This window comes from Grammomys surdaster, unplaced genomic scaffold, assembly GCF_004785775.1.
Source record: "Grammomys surdaster isolate TR1022 unplaced genomic scaffold, NIH_TR_1.0 259, whole genome shotgun sequence".
In the NCBI taxonomy this organism is placed as follows: domain Eukaryota; kingdom Metazoa; phylum Chordata; class Mammalia; order Rodentia; family Muridae; genus Grammomys; species Grammomys surdaster.
Genome location: NW_021604700.1, coordinates 1676033 through 1686644, shown reverse-complemented (window position 1 = coordinate 1686644; position 10612 = coordinate 1676033). Strand labels below are relative to the sequence as shown.

General features: G+C 40.7%; 1 long non-coding RNA gene across 1 annotated transcript in view; it reads left to right on the top strand.

Moving 5' to 3' along the window:
- Window positions 1–10612, top strand: part of LOC114627842 — a 17579-nt gene that overhangs the window by 3373 nt on the left and 3594 nt on the right. The window contains exons 2-3 of the long non-coding RNA XR_003712407.1: window positions 8776–8867; window positions 9026–9125. This is a non-coding gene — a long non-coding RNA (uncharacterized LOC114627842). The remainder of the gene's footprint in view (window positions 1–8775; window positions 8868–9025; window positions 9126–10612) is intronic.

Here is a 10612-nt window from a genome sequence, read left to right as displayed (position 1 = left end):
AACCAAACCAAACCAAACCAAACCAAACCAAACCAAACCAAACCAAAAAACTGACTTTAATGCTAAAACATAAAGCTAGTGGAGGCGTGAAAAACTAGGTACATTCATATACTGTTCTACATTGCCCCAGTGACTCTGGATGCCATCTTGCCCAAGTAGAAGCAGGTGGTTGATATTGTCTTCTTGTACTGTTATCCCCCACATTATCAGATAGAGCGATAGGAAATAATACAATCACAAGAATTTACTCTAAGAGCGTTATAGGTTACATGTTGAGTAATCTAGAAAATCATTGTCTATTTCCAGATGTACTCTGGAGATAAAGGCAGGATGATCAGAAGTTCAAGGTCATTCTCTGATATTTCATGGGTTCAAGGCCAGTCTGGTGTTTATGAGACTGTCTAAAACAAAAAGAAAAAAAGATAAAGGAATGGTAACAAATAAACTTTTTTTTAATTAAAAATACTTTGATAAAACTCATGCTTTTATCATGCATGTTTACATGTGTGCGTGGTGTATTTGTGAGTGTAGGTTTGTACATATATGTATGCATGCGTGCAAGTTTATGTGAGGCCAGAGGCCAATATCATGTCTTTCCTCACTTTTTAGCATTAGTTTTTGAGACAGGTCCCTCACATTTGTGTCTGTGAGATTGGTTAATAGCAATGAGACAGAAACCTGGTCCTTAAGATATGCAATGTAACATCCAGTAGCATAAAGTACATAACCATTTGCTTATTCCATTCACTAAGTTACTCAGTGCCCGCCAGGCGGTGGTGGCACACGCCTTTAATCCCAGCACTTGGGAGGCAGAGGCAGGAGGATTTCTGAGTTCGAGGCCAGCCTGGTCTACAGAGTGAGTTCCAGGACAGCCGGGCTATACAGAGAAACCCTGTCTCGAAAAACCAAAAAAAAGTTTCTCAGTGCTGGTTTGTTTGTTTTGTGAGACAAGGAAGGTCTTGTGTATTTCAGTATCCCATGCTGGCCTCAAACTCAATATGCAGTAAATAATGACTCAACCTTGCTTGGGGATCAAAGCCAGGGCTTCATGGGTGCTAGGCAAGCAGTTTTCCAACAGAGCTGTAGCCCCTCCCCCTATCAGTAAGCTTGTTAAAAACAGAGCCACCATGACCATTCTATCACAGGTATTCTGGAAAAGTGGAGTATGCACACCTTCAGAGTTGTAGGTAAATAGATATTTGGCTCAGAACACACTGTCAAAATTTCCCAAAGTTGTTATGCTACTTTGTAGCCTTTTTTTTTTACAATAAAAATATCATTTCAAAATTTTTATTTGTGTGTGTGTGTGTGTGTGTGTGTGTGTGTATACACATGTGCCCATGCCCCTGGAATATTCTAGGCCTAAACAACAACAAAAAGTTTATGCAAGTATAATTCAAGGAGGGGGCCAGGTTCCAGCCCCAGCAGGCAGCAGAACTTGGCCAGCTTGAGCCACAGGCTTCTGGATTTAGAGTCAAGAAGAATAAAGGAAACAGGCTGTGGAATCTTGCTTCATGGTTAAGGAAAGCAGCTAGGGCCAGGTATATATCAGGGGATTCTCTGCATGGAGGCCTGGAAAGGCCATTGTGTAGAGTTGTGAAGGCAATGCCTAGATTGTATTGGAGACCCAAGATGTTGAAGATGCCAGAGCCATGGGCTACCCGCCAAGGGAAGCTGCTAATAGGGAATGGAAGCAGCCCAAGAGAGAGAAGTGTGCTATATGAGAGGAGGTGGAGATCTGAAAAGTGCTTTGACATCAGACACGGAGATGCAGAGTTTGTTGTTTGTGCTGCTGGATTTGTTCTTCCTCTGGCTCAGTATTTCCTCACTATGTCCCCTTTCCGCCATTTTGAAATGCTAATGTATACTGGAAGTATGCAATCTGCTTTTAATTTTTATTTTATAGGAGGCTAGAGTTAAGAGATTGCTTTGAATCTCAGAAGAGACTTGGTCTCCAGTTAGTGGAACTATTTGGTAAGGATGAGGCAGTACGGCCGTGTTAGAGGAGGTGTGTCCATGGGCTTTAAAGTTTTAAAAGCCCGTGCCAGGCCCAGTCATCTTTCTCTCTGCCTACTGCCTGAGAATTAGTGTGTAAAACTGCTTCCTACCATGACGACCATGGACTAACCTTCTAACACTTTAAGCAAGCCTCTAATTGAATGCTTTCTTTTATGAGTTGGCTTGGTAATGGTGTCTTTATACAGCAATAGAATAATAATGAAGACACATGCCTTTTGCATGTGCTCACCCTCAATGTGCTGGCATAGGCCTGAGCTGCCTTCTAGAAAGAAGGATAGCAAAGTAGGAATTTGAGGGCCCCATACATGTCACCTTTTATTATCTCAAGGAGCAGATTGTCTCTTCTGACTTTAATGGTGACACGCATTCTTCTACCTTTGATATTGAGGCTGGCGTTGCCTTCAAAGACCATTGTTAAGCTAATTTTCAAATATGACAGTGGATTTGGTATAGGAACAGTTTAGTGGACCTTCTTGTCCACACAACTTCCAAGAAATGAGAGCTGTTCACCCAGCAAGAACACAAAGACAGAGAAAATCCCTCCACAGCTGGGCATCCCTGTTTCAGGTCAATGCCCAACACACTGAGAATCTCTTCTCCTTAGCTTCTATCACAAATACTCTTTAAAAGGAGAGGCATTTAGGAAGCCCTGTCTTGTAATGTAGCATCAGTAAAGCATTGGGCTGTGCTCCACTTTCTTCAAAATGTCCAAGACAAGACCTCCATACTTTACTTGAGGTAAAATATAGTATCAGGTGGTGAGACTATTGAACAAATGACACAGACAAGAGGCTTGGTGGACATGCAGCAAGAGAAGGAAATGCTCTTCTAAGGGAGATGTCAGAAAGGTGTTCTGAAGCTGTGTGGACTAAGACCAGATATAAATCTTCATGTTCTGGAAAAGAGCATGAGATAGTTATCTCTATGGAGGACTTTCCAACTAAAGCTTCTGCCATAACCAGGGCCAGGCCTCGTTAGCATTTCTCAGAAACTTGATTTGAAGTCCATTGGTGATTGAGGCGGAGAACAGAATGCACAAGCTGACTATGCAGTCTGAGTTGTGGTGATTGGTGGCTTCATTTGTGGTTCTAGGAAGTCTCAAGGGAAAGCTTGATTGGGTGATACTGACTGTAGGTGTAGTAAGAGGCAGGCAGCAAGCATGACTCAAAGACTCCCACCAGGTAGGAGGAGTGTGGGACTGGGTGGAGGGCAAAGTGATGGCCAAGCTGGGAAATCAACCTTACGTCTCCTGGAACTAGACTTAGAGATAGCTGTGAACCACCACATAGGTCTGGGAATTGAAACTGGGTCCTTGGGAAGAAGAGCCAATGCTCTTAACCATAGAGACATCTTTCCAATCCAAGAATATATTCTTGAGAGTACAAACAGAGCAAATCTTCAGTCCTGCTGTCCTTTATGGAGGTAACTGCTGTTGTGAGTTTGGTATTTTTTTCCCTTAAAAAATACTCAGTGATACTTTTATATCACTATAAAAGTGGTATGTGGTCATTACAGGAGCCAGAAGGAAAAAAAATCTCATCATGCTAATTGGAGGCAAAGGTAGTATTTCATTGTACCTCCTATTAACCTTCATCTAGGTGTGCTTTTACAATTATACATGTCTTACATAACTAACGTTTTAGTGCATGTATGATTGCTTTTTAAAAAGTTACATATCAGGAACATTTTCTCATGCTAATACGTTTTTGGAATGATATTTTAAAGGCAGCATGTTTCTTTAATTAGGAGTGGCACAGTCATTTCGTTAACCATTTACTACATTACTGGAAGTTTCCAGTGTTTATATAATTGTAAATGATGCTGAGGTGTGTTATCTCTTCTTCATAAAGAGGGAATGCTTCTTAGGCTCAAGGTTTACACATTTTCCTTTATTTACCCTACCTAGCATGTCGGTAGAAGTCTGGTACTGTGTTAATTATCAATTCTAATCATTGGGAGGGCCGGGTCTCCTGGCCACCAGGCCATTTGTACCAAATGAATAATGGAGAGAGCGGTGGTAACGAGCATGGCTCTTTGGCTGTTCATTAATGCCATCTGCTCAGCAAAACATTAATGAGCTGCACTTTTGACCCATGAAGAGCACTTTTAATTACAGCTCTTTCTTGGTGGCTTTGCTCTTTTGATTCCACCAGTCTGCTGGAGCCTTTGAACACACTGTCTATGCTCTGCAGCCATGAATGAGCTCCCTGGCTTTGAGCTGATTTAAGCATTACAGTAGAAAGGGCATGATACAAGGGCAAGCATCCCTCTAAGCTGTGGTTTTCACACTGAAGCTGGGATAAATGAGGTAGAGGTTGAAAACTCCCCCAGTCACTTGACTAATAGACCAATCATAAAAGATCTAAGCGATGAACGGTTGCCCAAAGATTACGAGTGCTATCAAAAACATAAACATGATCAACCTAAATAGCAATCAAAGCCATTGACTAATAACTAAAATATTACAGCATTTCAAGCTGTAAAATCCACTATTTTTCAATGGAATATCCAATTTCATCATGGTATACTGCTGGCATACATAGTCTACAAATGGATTCATTTGTGAAAAGCTTACTTGGCAGTGAGGTTGAAGATAGATGCTATCTGGTCAACTTAGGAGTAAATATTAATGTCTTAAAATCTGCCATCTCTGCGAGGCAATATTTATGTTTAGCAAAATGTATTTAGAAAAGAATTTCCACGGTAGGATTCTAGCAATGTTTAGTTATAAATGTTAGCTTATGTTAGTGATATGATTATAATTCTTGGGAGGGAGGAAATTATCAGCAGTGCCACACAAGAGACAAAAACATTTTGTCAAACTCCTGTTCCATAAGTTAGCTGATATGCTAACACCATGGTTATAGAGAGGCGTGACTGTACATGTAGACAGCTCACAACCGTCTATAACTCTAGTTCTAGCAAATCTGACATCCTCTTTTGGTCCCTTCAGGCATTACAGAGAGAACACACATACAGAGAATACACCATACATCAAAATAAATACATCTTTAAAAAAATAAAAAGATGACTATTATAGTTATATAAAAGAGTATGTTTTGGAAGCATGGTTCAGAAAACCAAGTTGATAAGAGGAATTTGAAGAGACATTTTCTTATTACTGAGACGTTTTTATTACTAACATAGTTAATCAGGGGGTGAAGCAAAGGCTCCTCCTGGTCTTTGTAGTTCCTAGCTGCCCTGTCTATTGACTTCACCTATAGCCAGGTCCTCTAGAGTAAGAGGAAATACAGCCCTCAGTGCACAAGACTTACGTAGTCTTAGTGCTTGATCTGGGTAAGATTCTGAGTTCATAGTTAATCAAAGCTTGCTTTTATCAAATTCAACAGAATAGAATGCCACAGCTCCTACTGACACTGACACGGGACACAGTTTGCTCCCCCTGGGAATGCAACCATTTCTGCCCCATTTCTGCCCCATTTCTGGAAATGCACTTCATACTGTTACTGTCACCACCACTGATAGAACAGACTCTGCTCTCCCTGCTTTTTGGAATCACTTGATTCCAAAGTGACATTTTCACTGTTTAGGTCTTAAGGTCATGCAGAAAAATAACACCAAACATTTCGTCACTTTTTAACATATACAGTAACCCCCTCCGACTTAATCCCAAATATGAAATGTGTTTGCTGACACCATAACTGATCAGAATAAGGTCAGATCTTTCTGAGAATACGGGCAAGGGCAACACAGTATATCTCAATCACATGTGTGTGTTAACTTGTATTTGCTTTGTGGTTTTGGTACAAAGTTAAAGCCAGGTAGACAAGAAGTTAGACATGAAGTAATCAAAGAATCTGTACTTGTATCTTGGAGCTGGGTTTCTCCTGATGGCCAGAATGCTCTTAAGGTTAAAACTGCCTTTCAACTGCAGTGAGGTGCTTCCTGCTATATCAGAAAACTCAGGCGCCACAGGGCTTTCCTGCTTGAGTCACATGCACATCAATGAAAAGCCTGTATTGACTCTGGGAATGAAAGCAGATCAGTATCTTGCTTAGCCATCCTTAGAGAGGCTTTCCCTTGTAGCAGTTGGGGCCAAATACTGAAACCCACAGCCGTATAATATGTAGACCTTAAAACACTCAGCCCTAAACAGGAATTTGTCTCCATCAAATTGCTCCCCTCAAGGATCAGAGAACCCTACAGAAGAGGAGGCAGAAAGTGTAAGAGCCAGAGGGATGGAGGACCCTGAGCAAACAACAAGGCCCTGTAAATCAACATGACAGACATACTTATGAACTCACAGGAACTGGGGCAGCATGCACAAGGCCTGCCTGGGTCTTCACCAGTTGAGTTCCTAGAACTGGAAGGAAAAAAAAAAAGGACACTCTGAAACTATCTCCAATTGACAACCACTTGCAAATGATAATATATTTTTCTCCAAAAGAGTCTCACTGGGGGAAACAAACTATTCTTAAGGAGGTAGGCTGCTTGCCCAGATAGATGGCCAACAGAAAACGAACTCAATGTCATCTTTGGATGTTCCTTGTCTCATAATGTTATGTTAGACCTTTTTCTCTTTTAATTTTATCGGTATTTCACTTATATGTTTTTCTTCCTCTCTCTTTTTATCTTTGTGAGTATATATTATGATGTCCAGTTTTGTGTTTCTATGGGATTCTTGAGTGTTCAAATAAGTGGGTCTCTATTCTTGTGCATTCTCTTGGGTTTTTTTCCTCTGTTTGTTCTGTTCTGTTCCAATGTGTTAGTTTTTGAAAGTTTTTTAATAAAATCTTTTAGGATTTTATTAAAAATCCTATTTTTAATAAAAGGAAAAAAATAGGAAGACAAAAAGAAATCAAAAAGAAAAAAAAGTCTGAATCTTCAAAAGATTCAAGCTTACTTATATGATTGCCTGCACAGTGGTCTTGCCTCCCCCACCCTGGGCTGTCAAGAGATTCAGAAATATCCTTAAAGGGAGACCCCAATACTTCATGATTTGGGAAGGAAGAAAGGGGTCACCTTATCCCATGAATATGCTGCTAGTCTTAAAAGTATTCATTGAAACTTAAAAATCTAGAAAGGGATCTCAGTGTGCTGCTATCCATGCTTCCTCTCCCTTTCAATCTTTCTCTGGAGTGGACTTTGATTTTCTAAATAAACTTTTATTTAAAAGTATCTGGGGTCCTCCATTGAATTCTCTCCTTAAAGAAGAAAAGAAGTGTGAGAAACCTTTGCATTATAACAAAGTTAGTTCCTAACCAGGAGCAACATTCTGAAAGAGATAGTAGTGATAGTGACAGTAGTGATCAAAGCATTCAGCTGGACAACACTGTAGAAGCATGGCAGGCCAGAGAAGAGAATAAAGATTTATATCAACTCACTGGGCCAGTAAGCAAATCACATCCAGCTTTGTGAGCAATGGTACCCTGTGGAGTCAGCTGCCTCCCAGGTGTCTCCTTGTTCATCTAGGAGGTAATGTTGTTTTCTGTGTTACAAATTGTGATTGGCTGGGTAGCTGCAAGACAGCTTTATTATAAGTTTGTGTTGAATCAGTATGTATTTCATTTCCTGTAAATGTTGTGTGTTGCTTATGCAGCACTCAGCGAACACTGGGATACAATGGGAGAAGGTCCTGCCATCTGGTCTACCTCCCTACTGAGGTCTTTTGGTAAGGGTTGATCTAGGTCTTAGGTATTTTCACCATCTGAGTCTATGCTGAGTTATGTCCTTTCTCCAAACCTTACCCACAAACCTCTGATCTCATTCTTCACAAATAGTCTAATATCAGATCAAACCACCAGCACATTCCAATAAATCTTGACTGATTAGAAGTCAGCACCACCACTGTTGACATGCAAGTAGGCTAAAGAGATCTTTAGATTTTACTCACAAGGTTTTCCTTCTTTTCTTTCTAAGAAAAGTATTACCCAATGGGTGTGGAACATTCCAGTATCCTTCCAGGATGTTCTAGAATATCTTATGATGCCTTCTCTAAGCTTTTGTGTTGACTGCTTGCAGGTCAGTCTCCTTGGTTTAGTGTCGCTTAAGTAGGGGTGGCGGAAGTAGCTGTACAGGGAATATGAACCACTTGTTTACAAAACTACAAAATGTGCTTCCAGAAGGAGTTTGTACTTTGGCCTGTAGATAAACTCTTCCCTTTAAGATTAATACACAACAGAGTACACTCAGTTAGTGATGAGGCAGCTGAGGTAACCCACTCATGATGGTCAGCTGGTGTCCCATGACCTGACTGCTGGTCTTTATCAAACTTCTATAGCAAGGTGTTCTTCATGAGGGGAACAATTACTTGCTGAAAAGGGCATGGCTTTTATCCAAAACCTTAGGGGCTTCCGAGAGATTTTTGTATTATCACTTGCTGTGGGCTCAGTTTAGCACCCTTACCCACTCATCCTGTATATCTGAGTTACAGTTTGCCCTGATGAGTCATAAAGGTTGGAAACAAAGCTGGTGGAACTGTGGTTCCTAGCAGTAGGAAATTCCTGTTGATTAGGCTGTCTTTAAAGTTGCAGCACAGTAGCATATAAATATAGAAAAGCTACTTTTGCCAGGCAGTGGTGGCGCACGCCTTTAATCCCAGCATTTGGGAGGCAGAGGCAGGCAGATTTATGAGTTTGAGGCCAGCCTGGTCTACAGAGTGAGTTCCAGAACAGCCAGGACTACACAGAGAAACGCTGTCTTGAAAAACCAAAAAAGAAAAAAAAAAGAAAGAAAGAAAAGAAAAGCCACTTTCAAAATCTTCAGATGTCCAGAACACTTTTATTTTCTTTTCAGTGGGAAGAATACAAAATTAGTGGTTTTAACAGACTTCTGGAGATGCTGCCAGCATATCCCTCCACATCACCATGTCCTCAGAAACTAATGTCGTAAGTCCTGACTTCATTTTGAATTCTTCTCCCTTCCTTTTCTGCACATTATTTTACTACAACATCTATAATAGCATTTTTCTTTAATTTTTTAAAAATTTTTGGTCACATACACGTTTTGTAGTTTTGTAAACAAGTGGTTCTTACTTCCTGCACAGCTACTCCTGACTTGCGCTGCCACCCCTCCTGAAGCCACACTGAGTCAAGGAGACTGACCTGCAAGCAGTCAACACAAAGGCTGAGAGAAAGAACTGTAAGGTATTTTAGCACCTGCTGGAAGGATACAGGACTGTTTCCATCCATTGGGTAACACTTCTCTTGGAAAACTGACAGATGAGATTGATTATGTAGGGTTTCCTCAAAGGATCAATTCCAGCACAGGTCCTGAAGGTTGGTGTGACCAAGAATAGTGATGGAAATGTATTACCACGCCCACTGGGAGAAAGCAGGAGGTTTGGTGCCTGTATAGTGGTTAAACATAAAAGCATTTTTTCTTTATTAGTGGCTGTATATCACCAAGTGCAGGCCATGTATGTTTGTTCGATTGAAATGGCTACCTCTAGAACAGTAGGTACGGTTGAATGCTGGCTTCTGCTTCTCATGTACTGCTGTCCTGTCAGATGCATTTGCCTGGGGCACTCTAAAGAGGCAAGTTGAACAGGGATGAAAGATGTGCTACATCTGTGGTTCAAGTCATTGATGGTAGAGCAAGGGTTGGTATTAGTCATGGGAATCTGAGAGATTTGCTTGATATTTCTACAATAATTCTCCACAGCTCAAGGAGATATGTAATGTGAGAACCAGCCAAGTACTATATAGACGTATTCTAACTATACATTAAGACCCCATAAAAATCATCACACCGCAGCTTCAGAGTTACCTTTGGCAGCTGAACATATTGGATATTACTAGCGTCAGTTATTAATTGTATGGTGCACAGACCAGTGAGATGGCTCAGCAGTAAAAGTACTTGCTGTGAAAGTTTAACAACCTCAGTTTGATCCCTAGGACCTATAGGAGGGAGAACAGACTAACTGTAGTTGTCCTTTGACCTCCTTCATGGTCTGTGGTATATATGTAGCTGTACTACACACACACATACACATGCACATGCACACACACATGCACACCCACACAAATAAAAATAAAATAAATACATTGTGTTATCACTGGATGAGTCTCCAGGAATTAAGAGTGGAGAGGCATTTTCAGTAAACATCTAAAAGGCAGAATATTGCCGTTTCCTTTCTCTGATGCATTAGTTACAGATGGCCAAAGCTCCCATCCAGTTCTTCCCATTGGAGAAGGATGTTGTGGGACGGATATACAGCGGCTGCTTTCATGTTGCTGCATGTTTCTTCTTCAAAAGTGGCTTTTTTCTCCTTCCAGGACTGGAAATGCCTCAGGTCACAGCACTTGATGAGGAGAGTGGATCCGGGTTACAGTGGCTCAGAGTGACCTTTTACATCCCAGATCTAAAATTTTTTTTAATTATAAAAATCTAGTAGGACCTTGAACTATTTCAATGCAAGGGGCTTGAACTTAGTCACTGACATGATCAAAGAAAGGCTTGAACTGGGTCATTAAACACTAACATTTGTGATTCCAAAATGCCAACATTTCCAATGAAGTCAGGGAAGTTCTTTTCTATTGTATCAATTTCTGGCCTTCAGAAAATAGCCAGTGAGTTCTCGTAAGACCTTTTTTTTTTTTTTTTTTTTTTTTTTTGAGACAGGGTTTCTCTG